The sequence below is a fragment of the Myxocyprinus asiaticus genome, chromosome 37 (genome assembly GCF_019703515.2).
Source record: "Myxocyprinus asiaticus isolate MX2 ecotype Aquarium Trade chromosome 37, UBuf_Myxa_2, whole genome shotgun sequence".
NCBI classification, from domain to species: Eukaryota; Metazoa; Chordata; class Actinopteri; order Cypriniformes; family Catostomidae; genus Myxocyprinus; species Myxocyprinus asiaticus.
This window is the reverse complement of record NC_059380.1, coordinates 4757040-4770327: the sequence shown is the minus strand read 5'-3', so window position 1 is coordinate 4770327 and position 13288 is coordinate 4757040. Positions and strand designations below refer to the sequence as shown.

At 37.7% G+C, this 13288-nt stretch overlaps 1 protein-coding gene and 1 long non-coding RNA gene across 3 annotated transcripts in view; one reads left to right on the top strand and one right to left on the bottom strand.

The window, feature by feature from the left end:
• LOC127427593 (immunoglobulin superfamily member 21-like) overlaps window positions 1-13288 on the bottom strand; it is a 335959-nt gene that overhangs the window by 304174 nt on the left and 18497 nt on the right. The gene's annotated exons all lie outside the window — the stretch shown is intronic.
• Window positions 8416-8977, top strand: LOC127427629 (uncharacterized). Its single transcript, XR_007894960.1, has 3 exons — window positions 8416-8509; window positions 8688-8733; window positions 8830-8977. It is a non-coding gene; the product is annotated as an uncharacterized LOC127427629 (long non-coding RNA).

Sequence of the window (13288 nt, the reverse complement as noted above, 5' to 3'; positions counted from 1 at the left end):
CAAGTGCATGATGTCTCTTGGTTTATATAATCGAGAATCACAAAAAAACAAGGCTGTGTCTCTCAAAACCCACCTACTCTAAACTACTAGTGAACACACCTGCTACAGATTGTTTGCCTCCAACCTCAGAGTGCTCAGTTTCTCGCCAAGTCAGCGTCTATAAAAAGCATCTATAAAAGTGTCTATAAAAAGCCTTCAACTCTTACATTCTCTACCCATGGCATTTGTCTTGTCCTAAAAATTACCCACTTCAGAGATGTAACTACACAGCATGCGATAACACACTCTGCCAAAAATATAAAGGCCAAGGTAAATTCAGCTGCTATTTTGCACACCCTCTGGATTTTCTCTCATCTCAAGAGGACACATAAAGAACAGGGCATTTGGGATAATGGCCTGAGACCCACTGTATTATTTGTACTGAGGGAGTCTTAAGTCCTCTAGCTTTGTCTATCAGAAACCTGAACCAGCCAGGCAGAAAGTCAGCTTAGATGTAAAGCCATTTCCATGTGTTAATAGAATATGGTAATGGCCTTTCACCAGTCTTTGCTTTCTTTACTTAGCACCTCCAAGATTATCCAAAGATATTAAACAAAATCTTTCATTTGGATAAAAGTGTCTGCCAAATGAATAAATGTATATGGTTAATTTTAGGCCTGGCTGTTTACCTAGGAGCCAAATCCAGTCAATGGGACATTTTTGCCAATGGAAACAAGAAAAATCAGCTTTTCTACCTGGCAATTGTTTTCTTAGGGGGAAATAAGGATGTAATTTGATCCAAGAAAAAACAGATGATGAAGGTGATGAAATGAAAAAGAACACTGCAGTCTATTTTGTATTAATTAAATTAAGCTCATAAAACACGAGGTAATATTTAAGGCTGAAGATCAGCACATGCACATTTAAATCCACAGAAAAGTTTGTTAATTACATTATTTTTGTATTTTGTTGTGGTACAACTAGTAGTGTGTAACACAAGCACTGCAAAATTTACTTCTAGATTCTTTCTACCTATAAATATTGCTAATGACAAACACTAAAATGCACATTTGGACATTTGACAACCGGATCTAACCATCCCGTGCCAAAAAAAAAAAAAAAAAAAATAAAAAAAAATATATATATATATATATATATATATATATATATATATATATATATATATATATATATATAAAATGAGCTGATATTTAAAAAAAAAGAAATTCACTGACCTGGCCTACAGGGGTCCTCTTAGTGATGTAATTTCCTATTTCCTGGTTTTTGTGTCACATGACAAAAAATGGCTTTTTGCATGTCCTGGATTTCTATGATGACTACAATTGCTCAATTCTGAATCACATACTATCTTACTCCTCTTACTAATTCTTCAACATTTTTAAATAGCATAAATAGTAATATAGAGTATTATTGTAGTATGATATTCCAAATTCAGCCACTGACTTTTTTTTTTTATTTAAAAGACAAAAGTTTTTCAGAAAGGGAATAATAATAATAATAATAATAATAAAGGATTATGCTAAACCACCTAATAAAGTTGTTCTTTTATGGTATTTTTATTCTTCATAATGATCTCTGGATGGATACAATTATATTTTTTTCACTTTTTTGAATAAACTATATATATATATATATATATATATATATATATATATATATATATATATATATATAAAATCAATTCAGACCAAAAAAAAAAAAAAAGCATTACAAAGTTTTGCAGATTAATCTGTGCCATTATTTGCTTTTTGGAACTATCGTTATTGGCAAAAATATATGGTGATAATTGCCCATAGTTTTTTTTTATCATTTCATCATTTCAAAATAAGAGTTTCTGGTGTGTTTCTGACTAGTTTATACTTAAAAGTCTCGCGTATGCACCAAATATAAATTTTTTCTGGTTATTTTAGGGATTTTGGTTGAACAATAAACTGCATCTGAGATTTATTCATTTAGGACTATCCGCCAAAGCTGGGTTGGCACTTTTACATGCTAAACGTAAATTCTATGAAATGGGAGATAAACCAGATAAACTGCTGGCACGCCTGGCTGTGGGCAGACAAGAATCAAATGTAATTTCATTATTAATTGATCGCACTTTCAAAAAGCTCTACGAAGTGAAAGCTTTAAACAAAATTATGTTAGAATTTTATAGCACTTTGTATACCTCTGAAGTTTCAGCTACAAATGCTGAGTGTGATCTTTTAAATCAAGTTAATGTATCTTCGTTAGGCGAAGAGGATTGAGAAAAACTAAGTAGAGATATTACTAAGGAGGAGTTACAGGAGGTGATCCACTTACTACTAAGTGGGAAAGTCCCAGGCCCTGATGGCTTTGGTTCAGACTTTTATAAAGTATTTGAAAAGAAAATTGCCGAGCCATTAACTAATATGTTTTTAGAATCATTTGACAGAGGCTATCTTCCACCTATGCAATACAAGTATTTCCCTAATATTAAAGAAGGATAAAGCTCCTGACATGTGCGGATCGTATAGACCTATAAGTCTAATAAATATGGACAGCAAGATCTTGTCTAACTTACTAGCATCCTGTTTAGAAACTTTTCTCCCACAATTTGTTAATGAAGATAAGACAGGCTTCATCCAAAAAAAAAAAAAAAAAAAAAAAGGCATACTATTGCGATATGAGAAAACTATCAAATGTTGTCCAGCATGCTAAAGAGACAAGGACACAAGAGCATGTGGTATCGCTTGATGCCGAAAAGGCTTTTGGTAGAGTTGAGTGGTCATATATGTTTAGAGTGCTGGAGAAAAAAAAATTGCATTGGGAGATAATTTTATTAAATGGATTAAATGTATATGCCACGCACCCACTGCTAGTGTAATAGTTAATTACATGCATTCACCTGAATTCAGATTACAGAGAGGCACACGGCAGGGTTGCCCCATCTCCCCTCTTGTTTGCTTTAATTATTGAGCCTTTTGCTGAAGCCGTAAGGGCCAGAGATGACATACTTTATATGGAATTGAGGTAGGCAAGAGAATTTTTAAAATTGCCCTGTATGCCGACGATATATTGTTGTTTGTATCTAACCCTGACGTTTCCATCCCCCCCCCCCCCAACCCTGCACTCTGACCCCAGCCTAGCTGGGATATGTGAAAAAGAAGAATTTCACCGTATATGTGCAAATGTATAATGTGTGATAAATAAAGAAAATTAATTATAAAATTATAAATTATTATTATAATTTAGTTCAACCTCAGGTTACAAAGTAAACTTGGATAAGTCTGTTGCAACACCTTCAGAACACTTACAAGACATAGACTACATTTTAAACTTTCCTTTTAAGTGGTCAGTTGCAGGTCTTATTTATCTGGGAATCTTTGTTTCCCCTAATCCTAAAGAATGGCTGAAACATATTTTTTTAACAGCTTTGAAAGGAACTCAGAGTGATCTTGATAGGTGGTTTGATCTCCCAATTTCATGGATAGGTACACTGTAAGAAATATCTGTGTATTAACATTTGTATGAATATATATTTTATCAGAAATTGTCCATAGCACGTGATTCACAGGTGTTTTTCCGGTTATTTATATTTTCGAATTGCATTATGGGACCTGCTCCGACAACTTTTGGTGACCATGATGGAGGTATAAGCAGCACAAAATGTTATCCAACTGTTTCAGCGGTAAGTAATGTTATGGAAAATGTAACACTGCAATTTAACAAAGTGACTGTTTTATTGCCATTATTAGTAGTTTGAAATTATATATTGTCTGGGTTGGTCATGTAAAATACGATTGTGAATTTTTGTTGGATATCGCTAACGTAGTGAGCTGATGTTCACAACGGCATTATCATTAAATTATTAACCAGCACTTGGTTTGGGAGATTAAAGGCCTGATTATTTTATAATTTATTTAAGATTTATTCATAAATTTACAAACTGAGCAGCTTTCTATGAGAGAAATTTTGTAATGTTTGGTTAGTGCTCATTTGCATGTTACTTGGTTATGCCCCCTTCTTTGTGGCAGTGGGTGAGTATCTGTGAATTAACAGTTTTACTGTCAGTATTTTTAATCTGGGCAGGAGCTTGGCGCATGAAACAATTAATGTACAGCCCCCCCCCCCCCCCAATTTGATCTCCTCCAGCTCCACTTTTTGTGTAAAAGGTAATTATTCTATGGAAATTTCAAAGAAGTTACTGTTTTCTTGGTATTATATAAGTAGCTAATGCTAACAGTTAAAGTTCGTAACTATTGTCTAGTTTGGTCATGGTAAAACAGTTGTGTTAGCTGACATGCCGGTGGTGTCCATTAGTGGTGTCTTTTGAGGAGCTTAAATGGCGGCTCTTTTTAAATGTCATTTTGGGCCATTTGTCATTTGTGTTTCTGTTTGCATAATGAATTTTGGCATTTTGAGTGAGAGACAACACTAATCCAACGTTCACATTCGTTAGTGATGCTAACCTGTTGCCAGCTGCAGGCAGGCCTGTCATATCTGTGTGTGGCCATGTAACATAACTCTATGAGTGAGGGAGACACAGCGAGGCTGCATTGAACCGGGGGTCCGTTAACATATAATGATTCTAGTCTCTTATCTCCTGACTCCCAATCCTGTCGTTGTCATTAAGATTATTTCAAACATGTTTAATTTTTACTACTGATATCAGGACAAATATATGGGCACCTATTAACTATTGATATTATCAAGCAAAGATGCTCAGTGTCAGTACCCTATTCCCAGTTTAGCGTTGCATCCTTTGAAATAAAAACTGGGCCTCAAAGTAGCTGGTGTAATTCAGTTACCAATTTGCATGATTTTATTTTGAAAGCTATTCTGTTAGAACTGTGTTCGCCAAGTGCTGATGTTTTGCGGCCAGTCGACTGCTTGAGTTCAGGAAAAGGAGATTGACGTTTTAGAGTAAGTTTTAAAAAATCTATTTACGGGATATTTTGTTGACTATATAGGCTACACGCTCACATGCATAAATTAACATTCAGTGTGTTGGCAAGTTATTTCTTCTGGAGTGAGTGCTATTTTGTGTAACGTTACAGAAGCTAGCTAGCTAATGTTAGCTGCAACAGTTATATGGTCCCAGCTGTCTAGCCCACCTGATGCCTGCATACCAAGCGCTAACTTTGAAGCTCCAGTAGTGTATAATAATTGCCGTTTACCTAATAAAGTATGTTGTCCACAGCCCTTAGTTGTCTGGCTTTTTTCTCTTCATTTCTCTTTTTCTGTTTTGTGCTTGTTTGCTCTCACTATGATATTTAATTGTGGTATCTGTTAGTTTATAATCCCCTCAGTTTCTGACTATGTAAAGCATTGCAGGACCCATAGAAGCATTAGCCGGGCAATTGTTCCTTGTGGGTTTCCAGACTGTGGAAGAAGATTTTCCTCTTACAATTATTTTAATGTGCACTTGTCCAGAATTCACCATGAGGGGAGGAAGCAGTCTTTTAATCGTAACATATCTGTGCAGTTGAAGTGTTATTGGGAGTTTTGTGACAAAGAGTGTGGAAGCATAAAAGGTCTTGTAGCTCAACTTAAGTGTCATTTGCAAGACGATCTTGAAGTGACATGTCCTTTTAATGGATGTGCAAAGACTTTCAAAGTCATATCCTCTTTTACATCTTATTTATCAAGATATCACAAGCAGTGTGATGTTACACATATTGCTCAAAGTCATATCAGTGAGACAACAGAGTATGAACATGCTGATTCTGATAATGGGTCAGACATTGATAGTGAAGTCCAAACAGTGCAGCAAGATGGAGACTCTGGCCCAGGGTCAGCCCAGGATAAATACCCTGAAAACATGTCTCTTTTTTTTTCCATAGCTTACAAGCAAAGTATCTTCTCCCTGCATCTACAGTCTCAGTGACTGCGAGTGAAATGAGAGTACTACAGGACATGCAGCATGAGTTAACTATGGGTTTGTTTTCAAGAGGTCTCCAGGAATATGGTGTGCCTGATGAGGCTTTACAAAATCTAGGGAAACGTGTATATGAGCAAAGCCCTATGCAGGGCACACTACATGCAAGTAGTCGCACCTTAACCACACACCACAAAAGACTTCAGTATTACAGGAAAGGATATTACACATTTTCATTTTTGTGCACCAGGACTCCCACCCTGTCTTGCCCATGATTTATTTGAGGGCATAGTTGACTGTGATTTGGCGATGTACTTGCAGTTCCTTAACAGCAGAATTGTGACTTTTACAGGAGAGAGTCAGAACAAGGCTAAAGTTCTACCTACCACTGGGACAAAACTTGGGGGCATGCTGCCCAAAACTGGTGGCAACTTCGATTTTTGCCAGTACTGTTACGTGACAGGGTCAGAAATCCTAAGGATGAAGTTTGGCAAATCGTACTGCTACTTAGGCAGGTGGTTGAGCTTGTGTGTACTCCGGCGCTGTCAGAATCACAGGTTGCCTACATGAAGGTCCTCACTGAGGAGTACATAGAAACAAGGCATCTCCTCTTCCCACTTAAAAAGCTTAGACCCAAACATCATTACCTTTTACATTATGAAGATCTCACATTACAGTTTGGACCATTAACTCGCACATGGATGATAAGATTTGAGAGCAAGCACAGCTATTTTAAGAGGTGTATTCAGGCAAGTAAGAACTTCAGAAACATCACAAAATCCCTTTCAGATAGGCATCAGTTGCTGCAGGCCTACCAAAGCAGAGGCAATGTGCTCTCCCCTGAGTTGATTATGTCTGTTTAAGGGCGCATTTGAAGCATTTGATGCCTCGGCAACAAATGCGGTACTGACAGACATAATTACTGTACAAGGCACATGCTATGCAAATGACATGCTTGTCATTTTGAACTGTGAAGTTGGAGAGTTGATTATTGGGGTGATTGCATGCATTGTATTGAAACAACAAAAGACTGTGCTTCTTGTTCGTAGACAGAAAAAAGCAAGTCTTGATCCAGATCATGGTATTTTTGAACTTGAGAGTGAGGGTGGTACTTTTATTTGCAAAAGACTTGATGAGCTTCTTGACTACATTCCACTTACACACTACCACAGAGGTGGCAGATTGCTGGTTGCTCTTAAACACAGTACACCATGGAGCATGTAAGGGAGAAGATCAGAAGCACACTGCCTTCACTAGAAGAAGAGCAACTGGAAACTTATCACAAAGTTGACAGACCTTGGAGTCACAAATGTTGATGACTGCACATTTTTAACAGCAGCAGACTAGGATGGGATTTTGTCATCAATACAGTCCAGGCAGCTGATCAATGTATTCTGCTAAGGTATGTAATGGGTTTGATCAGATGTTGAACCACCCTCACCCTCACACACACACACACACTCTCACTCTCTCTCACACACTCTCTCACTCTCTCTCTCATTTAAATTTGCTTTCTTGTCATGACAGGAAAAAAGACCTACATTGGTATTAGTATGGACATTGAACAGTACACTCATTTGTCTCTCTCTGGAAAAGTTGACATCTCTTTGCCTCACAAGTGTTATTTTGTTTGCTATTGTTCACCTTTTAGTATTCACTGCTTTTTTCTTTTCTTTTTTATTAGTATCTCAGAGCACCTTGGTTGTGTCCTGTGCTCCCAATGTTTGTAGTTTTACTGAGCATCTGGTGGGGACACCAACTATGACGGCAACTGTGACGCATCCAGAGAATTTTCAAATCCCATGGCAGACGTTCCCAGTTAAATTGATGAATTCACTGAAGGAGAAGAGGAGACCACTACCAAAAGACAGAAGATGCATGATCAGGATCATCATGGAAGACTTGATGGCTACTGACACCAGACCAGTCAGAAGCAAATTGAAGCAGGTTGCACAACAGCTGGTTGAGAGATACCCTGATTCCTTCTTGGATAAATGTGGCACAAATGTAGTGAGTCAAGGTTTTGCCTCCCTCTTTATGCAAATTGAGAACCAAGTCAAGAATGTCAGATGACAATATGCTTTTTGCACACCCCATGCAGGGAGGCCAAAAAAGAAATGCAGATTATCTGACCATTATGGATGTAGTCAATGGCAACCCGAGTCACTGAATGTCTTTGGCAACAATGAGGAAAAAAAGAAAATGCTGCAAGATGACTCTAAAGGAAACCTTCTACCTGAGAGTGACATTAAAAGATTAATGTCTGAAACATACTACGCCCAGCACATCACTCTGAATAACGAAGACAATGTAATCAAAGTCATGTAAGAATGGCCTTACCTCTTTGAAGCCACCCATCTGCTCGATCACACAGAGAAACTAACAGGATTTCCTGTCCAAACCATATTGCTGAAACAAATTGAGGAGAAGGGCAAGACCATTGCAGAGTTTCTTGTGAGGAAGGGAATCAAAGAAGTAACTACAGACCCATTAAAACTCCTCCAGGGCCTAATGGAGTACCTTGCAGAGGAGCCAAAGGTGCTACTACTATACAAGGAATTAAGCACACAGCATAAATGGCCTCATTTGTTTTGGTTTAGTAGGTGGGGAAGGTAGAGATGCACTGATACCTGTGTTTCCACTGCCAATAGAGGGTCCTAAGCATTACAGGTAACTTCCACAGCAAAACAACATTTCACTAATTTAGTAGGTTGTGATTCAGCCCAACAAATATGGCTATGCAGCTGGATATAGTGTCTTCTTGTAGAATCCTTATATGCACTGCATCTAGCAATCCCTATCTGAGAGTTTATTTACCCTCTGCCCATTCTGTCTTCACCTTTCACAGGATGCCTTAGCAGAGCTGCCAATTACCCCATGTATCATAGTTGTGGGTAAGGATATGCATGTCTACTCTTAAACATTGGGACATGTTGCATATTTGTTTCATTGATTGGAAGGTGTACTGTCATTATTTACATGTTTTGCAGATGAAGGAAGATACAAAATATCAGTGGACGAAGTCACGGTAAACCACAACATCAGCTGTCCTCTGGTTACTGTCACCTATATGTTCAGCCTCTTCTATGTGCTGAACATCATGTGCCCAAGGGAGCAGCCCTGACTCTGAAGTTTATCCAGAGGTATGTTTTGATAATGTTCTTTGTCCATTTTATAGTATACTTAATTTTGCAATGCACGATACATGATACATTTTATGTGTTGCCACAGGAGCCTGCTGGGTATAAATCCAGAACGTAGGTCTAAAGCAGAAAAAAAGGGCACAAAACAGTACAACATTCCACCAAAACTGCTTCGATTCTTGTCAGACCTGAGTGACTTCCAGAATCCTTGGAAGATTTAAAGGTCATTACACACTCTCCTTTGTTTCTCACACCTCTATCTTTCCAATTCTCTCTCATTGCATCTCTGACACACAAGAAATAACCACAGTTGGAAGTGTAATGTTAGTTTGTATTAATAGTAATATTTTGTTTTTGTTTTACAGCCATTGAAGTAGCATCTGGAACGGAGAGAAAGGAGAGGGAAGCAGGTGTGGGTGTGACAACAGGCAGGCTATTTTACCCCTACTCACCAACAAGGCATTCAAAATGATGATTTTAAAGAGGCCCTATTATGCTTTTTGGGATTTTACCTTACCTTTAGTGTGTAATATAGCTGATTGTGCATGTAAAATTTCTGCAAAATTACAAAGCACAAAGTCCACGCAAAAGGGAGTTATTCTCTCCCACAGACAACACTGCTCAAGAACTACAAGAAACGGCTGGTTTGTAGTCCAGCCATTTCTTCCGTAAAGTATCTACGTCACTATGTAACACATTTGCATAATGCCCGCCTAAGAGAGATGGATTTATTTTTACAAACGGTAATTTTATGTCTGCAATCCACGGTAGTGCTCGGCTAACTTGCAATGTAATGTTATTGTTTTGGTAGGGGTTTACTATTCAGCTGTGGGCCGGCTTTTACCTAAAACTGTGTAAAAAATGGTCGATCTCAAGAGTCTTATATATTTATATAAGCTGTAATGTTACGGCCGCTATCCATGGTAGTCCATGGCTAACTTGCTCACTAACCGGGAGTAAGCCTCTGTTCTCCATTCATAGCTCAGATGAAAAAAGTTCGGCTACACCCATTCCAGCAAAAGATGACTAACTTAGATGCACTACGTGTCTTTTACTTGAAGCTTTGTTAGGTTCACAATAATCAACAGTATACTTGTAAGATATATACTAAATTAAAACTTACCACTGTGAAACGTCTTGCTCAAGTCGTGCTTGCGAAGGTGGTTCGGGTCGATCAGCTTGTTCTTCCAAACTTTCATTATCAGACTCAAACTGGTACGGCAAAAACCGACGCCATTGTTACCATAGTTACAATAGTGCTTACAGCTGTTACTGAAGCCTGAAACTCGGTTATGGTAAGGAGCGTTGCATTTCCGACACACGCTCTACACTGTTGCCCAATCACAACAGACTAGGCCAGCTGACCAATCAGAGCAGACCGGCTTTTTGTAAGGGGAGGCTTTAAAGAGACAGGACCTAAATCAGAGCGTTTGAGCCAGACTTTTTTTTCACACTTTTTTTGGCTTGATCTCCACTCTGTTCCTGAACTATGTTGCATTTTCATTTGACCCATGAAATTGGTCATTTTCAGTTTTACATGTTCATTTCCCAACTGTTGAGGATGTCATGAAGTTTCATGTTGAAACAAATGTTTAAGGGTGTTTCAGTTATGTGAAACTCTGGAATGGGCCATTTTGACCCAAACTAGTCACTCATTTAAAACAATGATTTTAAAATAGTTTATTGAGGGATGTCCTGATCAAGTTTATATCAAGTATATTAGAGTTATTAAAACCAATCCAATGTAGGTAAGGTAAGATATGCTTGATAATTGAAACACAGCTTTCCTTTAATAGTTTTAATTTATTTTGTAACAAAAAAGGATCGGAATTTGATTGGGCTTAATATAGCCAATACTGATCAATTAAAATATGCCATGATCGGCTCTGATTTGTCCGATCAGGACATCCCTAGTTTTGTTCAACTTAACAGTCCATCCAGTTTTACTGTTGTAATACAACAATCATTTTACAAATACCTTTATATAATAAAATAATAATAATAGAAAAAAAAATGAATACATATTTACCATATTATGTGAGACCATTTATTTCAGCTTAGAGAACAAAATATCCCTGTGTGTCTGTGACCAAACTGTTCGGAAAAAGCCCACCGTATGGCAGCACGTCTCCAAGATGATACCTAGATCTTTAGAGGGCCAAGCCCCCACCTCCAGTGAAACACAGGGGTCTAATGTAGTGTAAAGTTAGTGTGTATTAGAAGTAATATTTTCCTTTGTTTTACAGCCGTAAAAGCAGCATCTGGCCAGTCAATCATAAAGGCATCCCTATGCTCTACAAGTTGCAAGTTATCTCCATTTCTTTCTCTGTCCCTGTTTGAAATAGAAATCACTTTCTCTCTCCTTGCATCTCTGACACACAAGAAACAACCGCAGTGTAATATTAGTATGTATTAGTAATAATATTCTTCTTTGTTTTAGAGCCATTGAAGTAGCGTCTGTCGGGTCCATACTCAAACCACCCCTGTGCACTGCTAGTCAACAAGTTGTAAGTTCTTTCTTTTTCTCTCCCTGTTTATCTCTCTCTGTCCCTGTCTCTTTCTCTTTCTCTCTGACCCCAGCTATTTCTCTCCCTGCCTCTCTAACTCTAGATCTCTCTCCTTGCATCTCTGACACACAAACAACCACATTTCAAGTATAATGTTAGTGTAACATTGTTCTTTGTTTTACAGCCATTTAAGTATGGCGGGTTAATCGTTAAAAGGGAACAATGGCCATTTTTTGAAAATGTATATTATTTAAGGGGTACTTCAACATGTTAGAAAACATCCCACACTGTACTCATGCCTGCGTGTTCATTGAGAACTGGTTGATTGAATTTGATTGTAACTGTGGTAGCTGAAGGTCAGGTGTTTGAGTCTGATGGAGCTGTAGGTGCTGTTGTTAAAGGCATAGAGGTATTTTTTTTTTCCAACAGCGAGGGTTTTCAGTCTACCGAAATCTCTTTTAAACTCTTCCAGTTTTGTCTGTGACCTTTGAACCATCACTGTGTTGTAGAGGTTGATGTTGAAATGTTTAAAGGATTTATTGCCAATAATTTTAAGGTCATTATATTGCTCACGGGGAGTGGAATGCCAAGCTTCTGGGTGCTCTGCAAAGAACAGCAGGTCTGTTATTAATGCTCTGTCACCTTGCCTTTTAAAGTCTGCTCTGAGTGTCTGAGTGTATTTCTTCCTCACTGCTTCACTGGTCATGTACTCTGGGTAGTGGATCACCAGACTATCTAGACTCCATCCATCTGGTTGTTGTTGTTTTGAGTCCATTTTTCCAATTGAGAGAAAAAAAAAAAAAATACTGCTGTGTTCTCCACTTTCTTTATATACAGAGCTAAGCTGTTTAGCTATGTTTTTTTTGTTTTTTTTTACATGTATGTACAAGAAGTCCAGTTTTTATTTTAATAAAAATGTTCATACTCCTCAGGAATGTTTTTTCCTTTTCTTATCTTTGTTGTCGCTTCCCTCCTCCTTTTGCTGTCATTTTTAGTAGTTTTGTCCTGGTTTAGGTCTGAGATTCCATGGCAGTTGGAAGCTGACAGTTGCCAGTTAGCTTGCTAGGTACCTAGCTTCTTCCACTGTTTTGTCTACTGATTTTAGTTTACTGGTTTTTCAGATTGACTTGAAATTTGCCCACTTTGTTCTCAAATTCTTTAAGTTTAATTTAATATAAAACTTGCCACTAAACTTGATCTAAAAGCAATTCAATTATTTGCTGAAGTAGGAGCTCATGTTTTGTTGCTTTTTGTTGCTTCTTCTCTCTTGGTTTCCTTGGTTCTTATTATCACTTGGTTCTCTCTGTCCTTACCTCGGTCTCTCTCCTTGTCTCTATCTCTCTGTCCCCTTCTCTATCTGTCTCTCCAAGTCTAATTCCCCTTCTCTGAGTATCTCCTTCTCTCACTCTTTCCATCTCTACTGACCTCTACCTTGCTGTCCCTCTGTCTCTCTTTTACTCCATCTCTTTGTCTGTCCTCTCTGACAGTCTCTTTCTTTCTCTGTTCCTCACTCTCCCTCTTTCTTTTTCTCTCTTTCTGTGGTAGTATTTATTAATTCTAATACTTTTTTTTTTTTTTTAGACAGCTATTGAAATCAGTCAAGACATTTACTGCCCGTTTCTTTTACAAGTGGTATGTTTTTTTTAAATTTTTTTATATATAATCTTTCTTTTTTTGACACTCTTTCTGATTGTCTCTTTTAATTGTTGTGTCAGTGATAATCAGTAATATATTTTTCTATTTATTTTAGAGCCTTTGTCTTACCTGCAGACAAGAAGCAAATCCCTCCATCCCTGCCC